General features: G+C 50.4%; 1 long non-coding RNA gene across 1 annotated transcript in view; it reads left to right on the top strand.

Annotated features, from left to right (window-relative positions):
- LOC115902705 overlaps positions 1 to 18,033 on the top strand; it is a 44,304-nt gene that overhangs the window by 24,185 nt on the left and 2,086 nt on the right. Inside the window, exon 3 of the long non-coding RNA XR_004060627.1 lies at positions 5,311 to 5,406. This is a non-coding gene — a long non-coding RNA (uncharacterized LOC115902705). The remainder of the gene's footprint in view (positions 1 to 5,310; positions 5,407 to 18,033) is intronic.

The raw sequence follows: 18,033 nt of genomic DNA, 5'->3' as shown, positions 1-18,033 counted from the left end.
TAAACTGCATACAATAAAAATACAGTAAATTCAAATGAAGCTTATTTTTGGCCAGACAGCTTTCTGATCCAGTTGCAGAGGATTGCAATACTATCCAGCAGTGCTACAAATACTTTAATTAGCTTTCCTTGCCTGCTGACAGGCTGGAATGAATGTGTGTTTACCTGCTCAGGAATTTGGAGTGTGGGCAAGGAGAGGAAAAGATGCTCCCCTGATGCTGAGAGGGGGAAGATTTTAAGATCCTGAAAGCAAATAAGGAGGAGGAGGGTCAATTAGCTAAAAAAGTCTCTCTGAAGGAAGCCAAGTGTGTCTGGTAAAGCTGCCCACGGCTTCCCCCCGGTGCCCTGCAAAGGGCGGCTGTGACATGGGCAGCCCAAGAGCCGAGCTGCATTGGGTGGACAATGAATTCACAGATTGTCCTTGGAAAAGGGTTCCTGACACGCTCGCTGAGGAGGGCAGCAGCCCCACAGCACGTCCCCCTGCCCAGGCATTCCTGCTGGTAGCCAAGGAGATGAGCTGAGGTGCCCTTACAGAAGCTACCAAGGGAGGGGAGAAGAATGTGGGCAGGCGAGGTGGGCTGGGCACAGCTGGGGCACGGGCAGTGTCCCTAGGCTGGCAGGCAGAGAGCCTCCCCTTGGCAGGGCTCCATGCTGGGGCCTCATCCAGGACAGCTGACAGCCTTCCCCTGTCACTCCCAAGCTGCTGGGGACTCTCCCTGTGGTGGGAGAGAGGAGAGAGTTCTCCATGGAGCAGAGCATTCCTTCCTCTCTACCCTGCTGAGGAACAGGGAGTGGGCTGGGGGAAGAGAAGCAGTGAGGCTCTCTGGTCCCCTGCTGGACGTGGCTGGATGTTGGAGATGCCTGAGCCAGCCATGGGTGCAGAGCAAGGGTTGCTTGGCCTCTGTGAAATATTTCCATTTATTTTACTGGCCTCTTCAAAGATAAGGCTGAAGCACACAGTCCTGCAGTTGGGAAGGGAAAATAAAGAGGATCAGGCGCGACCCCCACGCACACGTGATAATTTCTCGTCTTGGCTTATCTTGTAAGAATTATAAGATACTGAGTAGGAAATAAATCATGATGTCAGGACCAAATGCCATTTTCTTGCTTGGTGTGATTTGCAGCATGGCAGTCAAACCGATAGATTTCATTGCCTGGCATAGGGTTCTCCCCTTTAATTGAATTATACCCCGGCAAGCGAATGGGATTCATTCTCTGAGATACAAGGAAATTACCATTTGATGAAACAATGCTTTACTCCTCGCTCACCTGCACAAACATCCTTCAGGAAAACTGTTATGCAGATATCCTTGATTGCAGACTATTGTTGCTTTTGATCTCCATTTGCCGTGGTGGCACCCGGGGATTGTGCCATGAGAGCAGCGAGCATCTGAACGGCCCTGGCAGGGTTTGCTGCCTGTTCCCCCAGAACCTCAGAAGGCTTTTCTGGTTCCACTCAATTAAAATTCCCTCTGCTGCAAGTCGACAGGCAGGAACATCAGTGCATCACTGGGTGTGTCACAGTGTCCTCAGCCTCTCCTCAGGGGTGGGGCATTGCAGAATAATTAATGCTCATGACCCGCAGGAATCCCATTTCCTGCTGAATTATTAACTTAGAAGTGACAGAAAGATTTCTGTGCCCCCATCCGTGTTGCTGCCACAGCTGAGGTGGTGAGGGCTGCAGTTCTAGATCTGGAGTATTGGCTCCTGTCACTGCAGCCACAGGCCTTTGAGGTGCACTCCTTGGATTTGGAGTGTTCAGTGGGCTTTGGAATTAAAACTTTCACTTAATTCCTGGTGCTCACAGCTGCGAGGAAACAGAGAGCCTTGAGTTCAAACCCCAGCAAGCAAGGGAGAGAAGCCAATCCACGTAATCATGAATTTCCAGCTGAAGCTGTGCTTTGGGAGGGGAAAGGCTGATCCCTGAGCTTCTTGGGGCCCGCTACACTGAGATGCTTCTGCAGCAGCCTCGTGTTGTCAGCTGGCTTGAGCAGGAAATACATAATGCTCTCAAAACGACAGATTAATTACCTTGAATAAACTGGCCTTGACAAGCTCTGAAGGTTTTCAAGTCATTTTCTCTCAGCTCTGAGCATGTGCCCAGCACTGCAGGTCCCCCCTTCTGGATGGGCTTGCTCGAGTGGGCTTCTAGTGGCGTTTGAAATGTGAGCTGGTGACAAAATTACAAGGTGGAAGGATGGCAACTAATCAGAGCACAGTGATGCCGTTCCTAATTAATTTACCAGCAGCAGCCACTGATCTGTGCCATTATTAGCAAACTTATTAGTGCTGTTTGCAGGAGTTGCACTAAACACATGGAGCTTCTCTGGGAAAACTCCACCACTGCCTCACCACCCTCACAGGGAATAATTTCTTCCTAATACTGGAGCTTTGGAACCCATAAGCTCCTTCCAGGAAGAAGATTTTGAATCCAAACCAAAGTGCACCAACCTTCCAGCTGCTGGGAGATTCAGGGAAAAGCAAAATACTCTTCCATTTGAGATCAGTGGAGGGCAAACTTTCATTTATGCCCATTGCCTTGATCAAGGCTTAGGGGCTGCTCTCTCATCCAGGGCCCTGTGGAGCTGACAGGGAGAGCAGTGCCTTGTAGGGCTGGTGCTTTCCTGCTGTGCAGTGGGCAGCTTATTTTCAAATTTGTGCCTAAGGGATGAAAAGAGAATAAATTAAATTTTGGCTGGACGCACGTGTCTTGCAATTAATCTTTCGCGCTAATCTGAGATGAGCGAGATCTCATCTGAAGCTGGGGTGGTTTTTAATCCCTGTGCATGTTCTGCCTGGCTCTGAGGCCTTGGGGTGCTCAGAGCCTGCATGTGGGTGGGCAGAGGCAGCGTTCCTAGAGCAGGCTCTGTTCAGGCTCCGGAGGAATGCGAATTGCTTCGCTGCCAGTATTTTTCCTGACCATCCAGTAACTTTGTAATTAATGTGTTAGCTTGTAATTAATGTGTTAGCTTGTTGCCAATTAACAAGCAAAACCGTCTTGGCTGCCAAAGGCTTTTCCACTCCCAGTGTATTCCCTTTTCTCTCCTGCCTTTCATCTCTGCAGTGGGGGGAATACCTCCGATCCAGCCATCTGCCCCTTCTCTCCAGGAATTGTTGTTGTGGCTCCTGGCCTCCTCCCACCTCAGAGGCAGCCAGCCCTCTCCAGGCTTGCCATACTGCTCCAGGAGTTTTCTTCCTCCTTGCATCTCTGATCCTGCTTTTCTTCCCTCCTGGCTGCTTGCGCAGCTCTTTGGGACCATCTCCCTCTGTTTTCAGACACCCAAATCCCGCTGCTCCATCCCAGACTCTCGCCTCCAGCTCTGCTCTCCTGCTCTGTTGCATCACCAGCGCTCCCTCCCCGCATCTCATCCAGTCACCTCTTTATTCTCTCCATATGTGCTCTGTGTGTGTGTGTGTGTGTTCTCTGGCAGGATATTTCTATAAATTCTTGCTCGCTGCCTCCATAAAATCCCCGTTCGGAGTGGGGCTGGGTGGGGTGACCCAGATGCACAAGAGGAAATGTTTCATATCTCGAGGAGCACCGTCTGTGCCCCTTGGCAGCCCCTCCCGCCCGCCTATCAGATGTAGGGCTTAATGGGCTTAAGAATTAGAGCAGCTGCTTGGTGCAGAATTTATTGCCTGGCTGTGCATAACGAGGGGAATTAAAATCCTAATTGGCTGAGCTGCTCCCCCGTCACCTGGAGAATTTTTAACTTTTCTCAGGGCTCCTGGGCTCTTCCCTCCCTGCTGCCTTGCTCAGGTCGATAGCCTGCCCCAGGGAATCGCAGAACCCTTTATGATCCCTTTGGGATCACCCAGTCCACGTCCTTGGGATGGTGCCACCCTCTTCCCCAGTGGTCTCCAGGAGGAGGCAATGGTGACAGTGGTGTCTGGTGTCCGCTGGAGCTGTGCACCTGCTGCAGCTTTTGGAGGAGGTGTTTTCAGTGGATTTCTTGGTGTCGCCCTGTGCCATGCCAGCGAGGCTCTGTTGCACAAAAAGGATGTTGAAGTGTGCCTCGTGTAGCTGTGGCCACCAGGCCTTCCTGCTGCCTCTGCTCTGGGCTCTGCTGCAGCTCCCAGAGACCAGGAGAGGCTTTTCCTCCTGCATCCCTTGCTCTCAGAGAGCCTGAATGGGCACGGAAATGGCCTCACTTAAGGCTATGTCTCATTACTACATTAAGTCAACAACCACTTGAGTATCCAAGGATTTTGATCAAAGCTAGATATTGAGAGGGGGACAAAGAGTGGCAAACTTATTTGACTTCCACTTATTTCCAGAGCCTGTTGAGCACTCGGCTGTACTCCTCGCTGGCCTGAAGTGTGCCTGGGAGAGCAGCAGCCTGCTCTCTGCTCCTCTTGGTCAGAGGAGAGGCTCTAGGCTGAGGGGAGGGAGGGCAGCCTGCTCCCTGCCTGTGCCTCGCCTCTGGCACCCAGCAAAGGAGAAGGGAGGTGTCCCCCTGTCCTGTCTCTGGGGACAAGGGACCCTGTGGCGTGGCTGTCCTGCAGGACCCCCCGGAAGCTCACAGGGATGCGCTGGTGGGACAGGCACCAGGAGCTGCTGGGATCTCGAGTAGGCACAGTCCCGAAAAAGGCAAATCCTGATTTCTGCCCCCTGCTTGGAGTTCACTCAGGTCTCTTTAATTCCATTTTCTCAGAGTGAGGAAAGGCAGCTGACTTCTCCTGCCTACCTGCAGCATCCTCTGGGAATGTGAAGAATGAGGAGGCAGGAGTAGTTCCCAGTGTGAGCCTCAAAGGAGGCCCAGTGCAGGCTCCTTGGGGACCTGCAGCAGGTGGGGTTTGCCACCAAAAGAACTCTGAAGCTTTGGGCATCCATCATGCTGTGCCCATCTTTAGCATAGACCCTCTTCTGCCCCTGCCAGCCTTGCCAAGGCTGGGCTCCTGCAAGATGTTGGTGCTATACCAAGCTGCCAGCACAGCAGCACAGAGTCCTTGGGATTTTTTACATGGAAGTCCATGAGGATTTTGGATTCTGCTGGAGGCAGGGGGGTTTTACTGCAGAGTGTGTCATAGTCAGCCCTGGCTCCTTAGCGCTCTGTACCTAACGACGCTGTAGTAAAAATAAAAGTAATCTACAGTAAATGTATCCCAGGTCCTTATTTAATGATAAAACCCCCTCAGTGCAGTGAAAATAAACTGTTAGTGAGTCTCAGCAGTGTCTACAAAGAGGGTACTATCTCCTGGATTACTATGAAGTCCCCTCCAACAATTCTCAGCGTTATTTGCAGAGGGCTGGAAAACAGCAAGAGGAGCAGCAGCTTTCATGTGTTTGGTTATTTTTTTTCCCTTGCAGGCACGTCTAGGCATCATCACTCTGGGCTGAATCAGACCTGTCTGAGCATTCACCCTCCTGTCACAGAAGAAGCGAAGGATGCAGCAAGGCTCAGAGGTACTCCTGCTTTGCATTAAGCCCCACTTTTGTTACCATCCTGAAAACCCTTTGGAAATACGAAAGCAGAAACCTGTTCTGGCTGTGGCTGAAAGGCCATTGAAACCCAGAGAGCCCCCGAGTTTAACGGGGGAAGTCATGGTGAAGGCAGAGTGCAGCATGGGAATTTGCATTCAAGAGGGAGGAAAATGAGGGATTTGGGCAGAGAATAACTGATAGGTGCTGTGAATTCATTAAAAATGGGCTATAAAAGATACACTACAAGGTTCTGGTGGCAGACCAACAAAGCTTTTTTCTTCCCCTTCATTGTTTCTACTGTCACAGGATCCTCACAATAGTGGATAGTTTAGCCTTGTACTCCACGGTTCGTTATCTATTCTTCTATTTATTAATGCATTCTTGGGTCTTAGTGATGTGATAAACCATCCACGCTTTTCTTTTATGCTTTAATAGGATTCTTCTGGAACCCCCTCCATGTTTACATAACCTTGCAATTCACAGTTATCTATCATTTATTTCCTACTTTGTGCACTCTTGATAAAGCCGCAGCGGCGAGGGGCGTCAGTGCCCCGGCTGTGGGGTGTCACCCATTTGGGCTCCTCAGAACAAAGCCTTCCTTCAAAAATAGGGTCTGTTCCAGAGGGCTGTCCCTCTGCAAGGCCAGGAGAGAATCCTCCAAATCCAGGAGGATTTGGTGCCCTCCATCCCTCTGCAGGAAGGTGATCCAGGCTCATGAGGCAAAGGGACGAGGGTTCTGAGAGCCCCCAGCCCCATGGAGGGGCTGAGCTTGACTTCAGAAATAAACAATTCAGTGTTTTCTCTGGGAAATGCCAGAGCTCCTTTGGAGTAGCTTGGCTGCTGGGACAATTTGCTGCCCAATAGAGCTGGGGCAGAAACTTTTTGTGTCAAACAGGCTTTGGAGGATGGAACGTCAGCGTCACTGCGGGGCCGTTCTCCATCAGAGGCAGCAAATCTAAATATGCCATCTAAATATGACAGCAAACCTTTATTAAGCATACCGGGAAAGGGATGCGAGACCTCATTTATGATTTCATTCATAATCCCTTCAAAATGAGTTGGTACCAGTATGTGATAAGTGGATTATGTGTTAGGCCCAAGTAAAGCCAGACACAATTAGTGCTTTAATAAACCGGTTGTATGCATTACTAACAACTAAGTCATAAGGGAATTGGCGTATTTACAAACCCTAATTAGTAGTTTGTTACTGTGATACCAAATTTAAACAAATCTGTAGCATTGCTGACCATCTGGGTTAGAAATCTCTGGTTTGAATTTAATTAGGAAATAGTTGTGACAGAAAATTGGTCCTTATTAGTTAGCTAGCGATCAGCATTGCCCTAATTGAAATGAAGAACTGGCTGGCGGGTTTGTGAGATGTTTAGATACAAGCAGAGACAATCAAAAAATATTCTCTCACTTAGGACTTTGTGAGCTGTGGTGATTGATTAAGTAACATCCCCTTGATATTTTAGCATCTAAAATGCAAATGACCCAGTGATGAGCGTGCATGACAAAAAACCTGGCAATTAGAGCTGTGCATTTCAGGGTTTGCTTTTGAAAGCAGTTCTGCGGGAGCTGGCCTGGTGTGGGTGCTCTGGGGGCAGAGCTGTGCCTTCACCTTCACCTTCCTCCGCTCAGGCATCCTCAGGAAGGGCATTGCCCCTCCTGGAGTGGGAGCCTGGCTGCTTTCCCAGTCCTGGTGCTTTCCCAGAGAGCAGCTCTGACTCGCTGGGGCACAGCCAGCCCAGTTCTGGCACCCAGCACTTTTGTGTCCAAAACCTGGGGCTCTGCCCTGTCCCTGCCGAGCAGACTGCGAGTGTCCAGTGCCTGATCCATGTGGGGAATGACCTCCAGATTGGTTCTGGAAGCACACTCAGGGCAGAAGTGAACATCCCAACCTTGCCATCAAACCACAGACAGGCCCTTTCAGGACACAGGCTGCAGTTCTTAATTCGTTTGTGCTTCCTCCCTTTATGGTGCTCCACAGGACTACACAGGGTGTTAGGATTCCTGGAAATGTTTCCAGATGAAAGAAAGCACACGTTGGCAATGTCACCCACCCCAGTGCTGCTGTCGGAGCAGCACTGGCTACCGAGGAGCTCTTTCTGTCTTGGAGCAGACAATGAAGTTTCTGTAGGGGCTTTAAATCACTAAATGTTGAAAGGAATTCCCCGACGGCTTCATCAGTCACTGCGTAAGATTGTTTGAGATCTCCACCAGCTAATAAATTTGATTTGGGGTTTGTTTTGCTGGCATTTACACAAACCCTCTGAGAACTATAGTTACTGTATTCCCATACAGTGTCTGAATTCCGAATTGAGATCCCGTTCCCCTCTCCTCGGGGAGGCGAAATAAACCTTTGCCACAGAATATGAATGTCGGTTGTTTTTCCCGGTAAGCTGGTGCATCATTATTATTTGAGGAGATATAGTGTTTGACAAAACCATTTATTTTGTTTCAAATATTTTATTGAGTAATAAAACTCGTTTGTGTTGCTGCCACATGGGGGGATTTGTGCCTGTTAGGCTGGGAGGGAGGCGAGTGAAGGAATGGGGCCCTGCCATGTGTCCCTGCTGCCCTGTCCTGCTGCACCAGGCTGTGCCTGGGGACCTGGGCAGGCTGGGGGTGCAGGGGGATGAGCTGAGCCCCCCAGCCCTCCCTGCCCCACCCTCCAGGGTGCTGCAGGCTCGGGCGGCCGCACCGAAAAATAAAGGCCGTGTTGTTTTCTGGGACGAGTATTTTTATTTTTTTTTTCCCTACCCAGCACTCACAAGTTTATTATGAATGATCCCTTTTCACAGATGCTCCCGTTCTGAATGGGGGAGCAGCAGCGTTTCAGTCTAGAAGAATCCCCTGTGAGCAGAGCCAAGTGCAGCTGAAGGAGGGTGTGAGCTGGGCTGTGCCCAGCAGCCCCTGGCCGAGGGCTCAGGCTGGGGGCTCGGGCTCAGCAGCAGTGCCAGGCTGGGCTCTCTGGGGGCAAACCCACTCTTCTCCCTGCCCTGCCTCTGAGCTGGGGCTCAGCAAGGTTTGCTGCAAACCCCGCTGTGTTTTGCTCTTTCCTTGGTTTACTTCTCCCACCCTGGCCTCTCTCGTCTGTGAGATGAGGCCAAGGGGAATTCTCTTGCAGAGCAAGGCTGCCCAGGCTTGGGGACACCATGCCCTCAGAGATGTCTGGAGCAGCCTGGGTAGGAAGGGTTTTGCTCAAGGGGAAGCCAGCAAGCCCTGGATTTGGATTTTTGCAGTGCTCTGCTGCCTCATGTCTGTTTTACATGCAGATGTTTGCCTGAAGGGCTCGCAGCAGGCAGAAAGGTTTGAGTTCTCCTGTTTTAACGCCGTCAGGAGCGTCCTTTCCTTGGGTGGCAGTGCAGAGGAGGCCCTGTGAGTGTCCGTGCAGATGTGCTGCTGTAGCTGCACCTCAGTGCTGGTGCTGGCAGCTCCTGGGGCCACCGGGGCCACCTCGTCCTTCACCTGCCAGCGGCTCGGGAGTGACACTGATGGTGAGCAGCAGGAGCCCACCCGCCGTGAGCAGCATGACAGCTGCCACCGAGCTTTCCAGGGGGGATAGGAGGGTTTAATGCCCTGGAAAATGCAGGACCCCGTGGAGCATGCAGAGCATTGGCAAATGGGGACGTGTGTCACCCACACGGTGTGCGGGGAGCCTTTGCTGCCACCTCCCCCAGGCCTGGGGCTCATCCCCTGGGTGTCCTTGTCCCCTGGTGTCCCTCGTGCCATCTGCTTTGGGGAGCTGAATCCACACGCCGTGGGTAGGGCAGGTTGTTGTTGTGCAGTGCTGAGGCCTGGCCACAGGTGTTGCCCAGAGAGTTTCAGGGTTTGTGGTGGATGTTCAGCATCGCTCTCAGCTCACCCCTGAGGCACTGACTGCTCCAGCCTGGTTCCAGCTGGCCAGGCAGGAACAGGCTGTGCAGGAACCCCCACCTGGGCACCAGTCATCCTTCTGGGGAGGTTTAAAAGCATTTCCTTTGGTGGGTGCCTCGAGCCACATGTTTCACTTCCCATTTCCACCTGCCTGACGATGGCCTCAGGCACATTCTGTCACCGTGGGCATCTTGGCCACTGCCAAGGTAGCAACAGCAGCGTGTGGGGACTTGTGATTCGCCTGGGAGATGGATGGGAGGCATTGCTTCCCTTCAGCTGGTCATTAGTCCTCGCTCTGGAAAGGCTTAGCAATTCCGACCCAGTAAATTATGTGCCATTCCTCAAAAAAGTGGATAAATAAATGGGGCTAGAGCATGTCTTTTTTTTCGTCCTGAGCTTCGGTGTATTGATTTGGACATATTTCCAGGCCGGGAGTAATCAATTCTCGGGCAGAATAAAATAATTTCGGGCAAACTCTTCCAGCGGCTCGTCATTAATTTGCCTTTGGGGCCGGGCGGGATGCGCTCGGCATCCTCGGGAGCGGCGCCCTGGGGATCTCCCGGGGCTGCCAGCAGGGAGGGCGGGGGCCGCCGGGACTAATGAATGCGCTGTGTTTGCTCATCTTTACAGAGTCCCTTATTACTGCTAATTGGGAGGGACAGTTCAAACAGGCACAGAGGAGCAGTTGTCGCGGGAGCGTGACTTGCTTTCCTAAGGAGCGGCCGGGAGGGAGCCCCGCGCCCGGCGCATCCCGCCTTTGTCGGGGACCCCTCCGGAGCCGGGCACCGCGGGCAGCTCGGGAGCCGCGGCCGGACAGACGTGCAGCTGTCCGGGACGCGGAGGAAGTCAGCGGCTGACGGAAGGGGTGGGCTGCTGGCTCCGCTCCTGGGATCGGGGATGTGCTCGGCATTAATGCGCCCCGCAGAGCCCCCGCGGTCTGTGCCCTGTCTTGTTTTGGGGCTCCCTGGTAGGAGGAAGAGCTCCCCTTTCCGTATCTCGCCTTTCCCGGTTATTTATACGTTTGAGTGTCCTCATCCAAGCTCATATTCCTTCATTTATTGCTGCTTTGCCTAATTAAAACCTTTTGGATTATTCCCCTGCACGCCGAGTGCTCCTTGCAGCTGGGTACCAATTCTACATTTCTACAGCAGGATTGACCCGCTGCACTCATTTTTAAGAGATTTTTTTTTTTTAACATTACTTGGGGAAAACAGCTAAGCATAAATGTTTTGGAAATAAGAGGAGGATGGGCTTTGTTTCTCAGCCACGTTTCGGGTTTGTAGTGCTGGACAGCAAAGGGGAGCAGGCTCAGGGAAGCGGGTCCGTGGCAATGCCAAGGGTAGGACAGGCACTGTCCCTCTGTCCTTCCCGGGGTTGGGGGTGTCCCCTCAGGCTCAGCATGTGCCCAGACATGCAGTGGGGCAGATGGGGTCCCCTGGGTGGGTTCAGGGCTGCTGCTGAGAGCTGGGAAGAGGAGGGAGCTGCTTGTTTTGAGAAATCAGGTCTGGCTCGAGCCTGCGTTTTAGCTTTTGCCTCTTTTCTAATATAAAAATGAAGGTTTCCACAGTGAAAACTCGGTTTCTCTTTGAATGGGTAATTCCTCTCCCTTTAAAAAAAAAACCAAACAAACAAACCAAACCTCCACATCTCCTGTTTGTGGTGCAGGAGGATGGAGATTATGTGCATCTGCAGCCCGGCTTTAAATGCGTTCCAAAGGCGTATTGTGCACACGTTGTCCCTGAAGAGGATAAACCTAAGGGAACAATCTTAATCTCAGAAGTTCGCACCCACAGCTAAAGCAGTGGCAGAAAACACTCTGTGTGTGGCTGGAATCCTCGAGAGGAGCCCTAGCCCTGACAGAGCAGCCAACAAGAGGCATTTTTTCCTCTTGCGTGTGTGGCGCAGATAAATCGAGTTTGTTTTGCAGCCCATTCTGCTTTAGATTTCCTGTGTCATAACTGAATGAATTTGTTGTTCATTGATACCTTAATATATAGGTTGTTGGGGAGGGATTTTTTTTTTTCGAGGGGGAAAACAATGTCCCCTTCACTCATGCCTGAATGGATTCATTTATTCTCCCTAACCTCCGGAAGTCATTTATTTTGCCCTGCGACAGCTGCAGGGTCTGTTTGTGTAGGAGGGCTGGCAGAGCCCTGCCCTTCCTCCTGCCCGTGCCCAGCTCCAGTGGGGCCAGGATGGGCTCGTGGCCTTTGGGAAGGGCTTGGGACAAAACTGCTCTCAGAAATGGCTCTGCTCAGGGTGAGGCCACGGCACAGCACTGCTGCTCTCCTCTCCTATCCCCAGGGATGCTCCTGGGCGTTTATTTCAGTTCCTCTCTGCTGCTCTCCTTTCCTATCCCCAGGGATGCTCCTGGGCGTTTATTTCAGTCCCTCTCTGCACACTCTGATGGGTCCTAATCAGCAGCAATTTAATTAATATACATGCCTCTGCAGAGGTTGTGCTTCACTGTAACTTAGCGGTAGCTAGGGGCCCTTTGGTGGGAATGTGGGATCTTTTCCATTTGTTAGGGAAGGAAGGGAATTGCTCTCGCTGAGGAGATGTCAGTGTTGGTCCACTGTGCCCAGTTCAGCGAGGCCAGAAACTTCTGTGTGTTTCAATGGCCAAAATAAATTTTAAAATCTCGATGCTTCTCCAAAAACACTTCCAAACACCCTAAAGCCATTTCCTGGGAGAAACCAAACCCCACATGTGTCCTGGCTCGGCAGTGCCACCAGCCCCTGTGGGTTATCTCTGCAAACCTGGAAACACATGTGGGAGCTGGTGTAGAAAGGAGAAGGGGGGAACTCATGCTGCTCTCGTGTCAGGCATGGCCAGGCATCCTTTGGTCCCCTTGGGTACATTAAAAGTGTCCCTTGATGTCACTACTGAACTTGGGGGAGAAAGGTGAATTTCCTTCCCTCTCAGGGGATTGAAGGGAATGAGGAAGGAAGCCCTCCATGGATCTGTACTCAGTGCAGTGTGTGATACCTGCTGGCCTGGAGCTGCTCCCTTGGGCTCCCCCGTGTGCCTTGGCACGTGTTTGACTTCCCCAGAGCCCTGTGGGACAGGTGTGAGACACTGAGACTTCATCCCTCCCCTCTTAAAGGATTGCAGGTCATCCATGGTCCAGCCAAAATCTCCTCCTTTCCCACCTTGGCACCTGAAAGAAAACCCAGATCTGGAGGTTTGGGGTTGTGTTCCCAAATTCAGCATCAGCTCACCGCCCCTTGTTGTCCCCACCTGTGCTCTGGTCACTTCCTGGAGCTCTGCCACCCATGGGGACCAGAGCCAGGACACTTCTCCCTGTGCCATGGGAGCATATCCAGGGAGGATCCGTCCCCCTGGATCCGTGGGAGCAGGGTGCCCACAGGTGGGGAAGGAGGGAAGGAGGGAGGAAGGCTGGAGCCGCTGGCCGGGCTCCACGCGGAGCTGCTCTCGGCCATCCCCGGGCTGCAGGGGCAGCAGCACCGGCCAGCTGTGCTCATCAGGAATAATGTGCAGCTTAGCAGAACTTCTCCATTAAAAGGTTTTGAGAATAATGTCTAAAATGAATGGCTGGGGAGGTGGGGAGGGAGGAGAGCCCCGGCAGACCCCAGCTCCCAGCGCGCAGTCACGCTGCGCCTAAACCTGGAGCTGGGAATTGGTTTGGTTTGGTTTTTTTTTTTTTTAATTTAAAATTCAAATGTCTGATGTTCTTAAATTGAACAAATGATATTTTAAAAAAATATATCAGGCTCCAACATCTGCAGATTATGATTTGCATTTTGAAATTGGCTGCTTGAATTGAACAAGGATGAATACTGTCACTCTTCTTTCATTCGCTCCATTTATTTAATGAAATGCTAGAGGTCAACCCTTTGTCCTTAAATTAGTTACTATAAAAATCTTTTTGTACTTTTCTGCTTGTTATGATGTCTTCTAAGCAGAAGAAAAGGTTGCCATTAATTATGTCTTTGTTGAATATGGATATCTATTCAGAGTTAGTTAAACAGTTTCAAACAAAATTAGCATCGAGCAACTCGAAGGCCAGCTTTAGGTTGGTTATCAAGAATTTTTTGCTAAGAGAATGCTCTCCTGCAAGTGTGCATTATCTAATATATTCAGCTTTCAGTTGCTAATTTTTTTTCCAGATGAAGATGGGCTTAATTGAGGTTGTGCTTTTAAGTTTGTAGAGCTCTTCAGCATCTCATACAAAAGCATCTAGAGGCTTTTCATTTGTCTTGAGTATGTTTTAGATGTACAAATATTATTTACTTTAAACTCCAAATCAAAAGGCACGCTGTAACTATTTTAAATAAAACATTATTCTCTGCTGAAATATATATAAATTCAAAGGGAGGCTTTTTTTCATTATCACTTAATTTATGTGAAAGAGCCACTATTAGCAAATTTTAGGATAATACTGTGGGAGCGGTTTAGTGGCTGGTCTCGAGCAGGCATTTAGTTGTGTAATTTCCTCAGCAGAGACAGAGGCTGTGAGTTGGGGGTGAGACACAGCCCCAGTTTCAGGCAGTGCCTGGATCTGAGAGCCTCTGGAGCAGGGTTTGGGGATTACACCGCGCTCCCTGCCCGGGGAGCCCTGGTTTTTGGGAACAGCCCCCCCGGGTGGGTGCTGTCTCTCTGCTGAGGGGTTCAGGCTGGTTTGTTCTCCACTCTCTGCCAGTCCCAGGGCAGCCCAGGGTGGCTTTTGGAGGTGACAGGGCTGGCTGGTTCCTGAGGTGCCCATGCCAGGTGTGGGACATTGCTGACACTGCTCTCTGCCTGCACCATGCCCCGGGCACCAGACAAAAAGCACTTCCTTGCGCCCAGAAATGTTTCTTAGCAAACCCTAACAGAGCCAAGCTCCTTGGTGCATCACCCAGGCTCTGTGTGTGTGTGTGAGGCACCCAGGCTTTCCCGGCTGTGGGGCCTGGGCAGTGTGGAGGGGCCGGCAGCAGCTCCGGGTGATCCAGCCCTGAGCCAGACAATAACGGGAGCTGGGAACAGGGAGGAAAAGCTACAAGCAAAAAAAAAAAAAAAAAAAAAAGGAGACAATTAGGAAAAGTAATAAGAAAATATAAACGTGGTAGTGGAGGATTAGTCCTAGTCATTGGAAATGCAAATGATCTCCGTGCTCGCTCCCAACATCTTTTTTCCAGGCTTGTGTTTCAGAAAGGATTTTTCTCTCGCTGTGTTGTTTTTTTCTCCCTTTTCCTCCTCCTCAGAGCAGCAGTGCTGCTTTCCCAGCAGCATTAAATATTCCCCAAGCTGAGACACTAACCTTGTAATGCTTTTAGGTATAATATACAGACTTCTTTTTTTTTTTTTTTTTCATTTTAAATGGTGGCTCATAATGACATTGTGGAGTAGGGATCCCGAGTCAGCCTTATTATCATGGTGTCTCCTTGAGCTGAACCTCTGAGAAATGTGAAGGGGAGACCTTTTGGAATGAACAAATCCTTTAGCTGCCTATAATTATTTATTAAAATAGGCGGCCGGGATAAAGGCCGGGGAGGGGGAGGGAGCAGCAGCATCCCTCTGTCTCCCCGTCCGTCCCTCCGTGCGGGCACACGGAGATGCACACCCGGGCAGCCAGCAGGGCCGCTGCCGTGCCCGGGCTGGCACTTGGGACGTGTAAAACAATGGCAGTGCGGCCGGAGAGATGCGGCGTGCCCGGGTGACGCGTGCTGTTGGGCACCGGGGGGACGCGGCGGCCGCGTCCTGCCCGCCCGGAGCATCCCGCGGGATGCGGGGGTCTCACGGCAGCCTTGGGAGGGACGTGGGGAAAAGGGAAATGAGGATGGGAGCAGTGCTTTCCCACTCTGCGCGCGAGTGGTGAAAGCGAAACCATTCTGCTTCATTAGCTGGGTAAAAGAAAGGGGGGAAGAAAAAAGGGGGAATTAAAAAAAAAAAAAAAAACCAAAACCCGACCAAAACCCCGATAAAACGCAAATCAAACAAGCAAGAGACGCACAAAGCAAAAGCCCTCCGAGGCACCAAGCAAACCTTGCTGGGATTTCACGGAATGCTCGCTCCGGTGGCCGCGGACGTGTCCAGCTCCGGTGCCCGGGAGCGCTGCCGCGACCCTCTCCCTGCGGCGGCGGCAGAAATTTTATAAACTTCGCCTACTTTAAAAAAAAAAAAAAAAAATCTTTGGGGTCAATTTTCCACTTGTGCCTGTAGCTCTTGAACGAGTACTTTTATGGTTCCTTCTAGCGCGCAGGATTTATCTGCAGCTCTGTGAAGGGCTTTTACATTTAATCCAGCGCTGAAGTAGTAATTTGTCGCCGGCGCTTCCTAGCAGGCTTTTCTTTTAACTTAGCCGGGATGCGGGCCCTTTGTGCGGGCTAATCTGAGCCGCACAATGCCCGGGCAGCCCGATTGGGGCCGGGGCAGCTCGATCGGGGCCGAGCCGGGGGATGCGGTGAGTGCGGGGCGCAGGGAACGGGCTGGGGGCACCGCAACCCGGCCGGGAGCTCCGCTGGGTGTTCCACGGAGCCACCGCTGCACGGAATTTATAGGAGCTCCTGTGCCTTTTCTGCAAAAGCTCTCTTCTTTTTTTTTAGGTGTTTTTTTAGTTGTTTTTTTTTTTTTTTAAGGTTTTTTTTTTCCCTACTCCGCTTGGATAACCGTTTTTTAAAAATCAAATTTAAAGTTCCTCTTACATTGGGGATAACGTGCTTGGGGTTTGGTTTTTTCCTAAAGGAGGCAATGCTTCATAGCCTGTCTGTATATATTTTTCAGGGAGAGGGAAATATCATGGTAAAGGAAGAGAATCTTCTACCAGTTCTTTATTTCTTTATTTTAATTGAAGTATTGCAGTTTTTAGAATAATTTTAGAAGCGAGAGTTTCACCCTTCTGCCTTGCAGATGCCTGTCTTTTTTATTAAAAATAGTGTTGTTCTGATACCAGTATTGTGGACAGATATTTTATTCCAGATGCAAAACCGTCTCGAGGATACGTTTGGACATAGCAGAAGCGTGTGAAATAGTGCCCGACAAATATGAAATAGTCTCTCATAAATAAAGATACCAAAGCCACAATATTAAAAATGGGAGCAGCTCTGCCTGCCTCCCTTTTATCACAACATTTCTAAACTAGACTGATACTGCAGGCGGCTTTTTGGTGACGGCTCAGGAAAGAAACGCTGCTGTATTTACATGAATTATGCCCGTGCTTTACACTCTGTAAAGTACACAGGGCGCCAAGCGGGTCCCTTTTTCTACCTTGGGTAAATGTCAGCGTGCAGCACCTCTAAGTAAAAAAGCGCTAAAAAAGCTGCTTTTGGGAGCCGTGTGCCCCAGGTGTGGGCAGGGCCAGCCCCCCTGTCCCTGCCCAGCGCTGGCACGGGCATCCCTGAGTTAGAGCCTGAATGATTCCAGCCGCAGCCCAGGAATCTCCGTGAGCCACAGAGAGGGGAGCCCGCTGCAGGTACGGCGGCGGCACGTGGGGAGGGAGCTTTTATGGGCATGATTTACTGAATATGAGAACATATTTTGTGCTCCATTGTTTAGACTCAAGAAGGCATAAAATCTTTAACATCTATTTATCACATAGCTGTTTTAATGTAAACATTTGTCTATTTGGATGAAGTGTTTTCATTATTAAGCTAATTTCCACATGTTTCAGATAGACTGATGAGTTCGAAGCAGAGCACTCGCTGATGAGAAACGAAATTCGGCCGCGGCTCAGCCTGCTGTCAGATACATCTTCATTAGTTTTTGTCATTCACTGATGGCAAATGCTCTATAAATGAGATGACGATCAGGTCCGCCTTGATAACTTGCCTTATCTCATTAGTTTTCACATCAAAGTTAATCAGCAATGTGAATTGTAATTGCTGGAAGAGACAATGCAATAGATCACTCGGCCTTTTTTTTTCTGCGTGGCATCTTGAAACATCAGCAGGCTGGTGTGAGTAGATAGGCTCCGAAGGAAAATGATGTGGAAAGCATAATAAGCAAGCTGCTCGGAATTAATGAGCTTACCCAATAAGAAAAGAATAACCAATCAATGTGAGCTGGGCAAATATAATTTAGGAATAATTGCTTGATTGGTTGTCTATAGTAGGCTGATTTGACCACACACAAGGATTAAGAATTAAGATGTCAAGGCAAAAAATAATTTGGCAACTGAGGGCATGTAATTTTTTGTTCCCCTCCCTTTACGACTGGAAGCGATTGCTGTTTGATATGTTATTCCCCGGGAATGGAAACATTAGACGGGGTGGGGTTCTTCCTCTCCTTTATACGCTCCTTTTATCGCACAAGGTCTTTCAAACCTCGCCGGGGATATTGCGGCACGGGACATTAAAAACGAATGGGGGAGCGGCGGAGGGGGGAGTAAAATAAAAGTGCAGAAAAGCCCCCAGACGTCTTCATTTGTGAGGCTGCACGGAGAGGAGCAGGGGCTGCTCGCTGTGCCTGGTGTTGGCAGAGCCCGTGCCCTGCTCCAGACCCCGATCCGGAGCGCGATTCCCTTTCCGTACAATTCTCCCCACAGCCATTGGCCAATTAGCAAAGAACCCTTATATTCTTCTATCTAAACTATGGGGAAGGTTCAGCCAGAAGGTAAATTTGCTTTGATCTACATTACACCTAATTGAGTCACCACCAATGTCTCTATCCCAACATCAAGAAATGTGAAAATGTTAGATTATTTCACTGGGGATTAAACCTAATTTTCGCGTGTTCTGCATTAACCTATTAGGCTGACTCATCTGCATTGCTAATGCGGCTCAGGCAGCTGTC

Source organism: Camarhynchus parvulus, chromosome 3, assembly GCF_901933205.1.
Source record: "Camarhynchus parvulus chromosome 3, STF_HiC, whole genome shotgun sequence".
In the NCBI taxonomy this organism is placed as follows: domain Eukaryota; kingdom Metazoa; phylum Chordata; class Aves; order Passeriformes; family Thraupidae; genus Camarhynchus; species Camarhynchus parvulus.
Note: the sequence above shows the minus strand (reverse complement) of the source record. Positions and strands in the feature narration are given on the sequence as shown.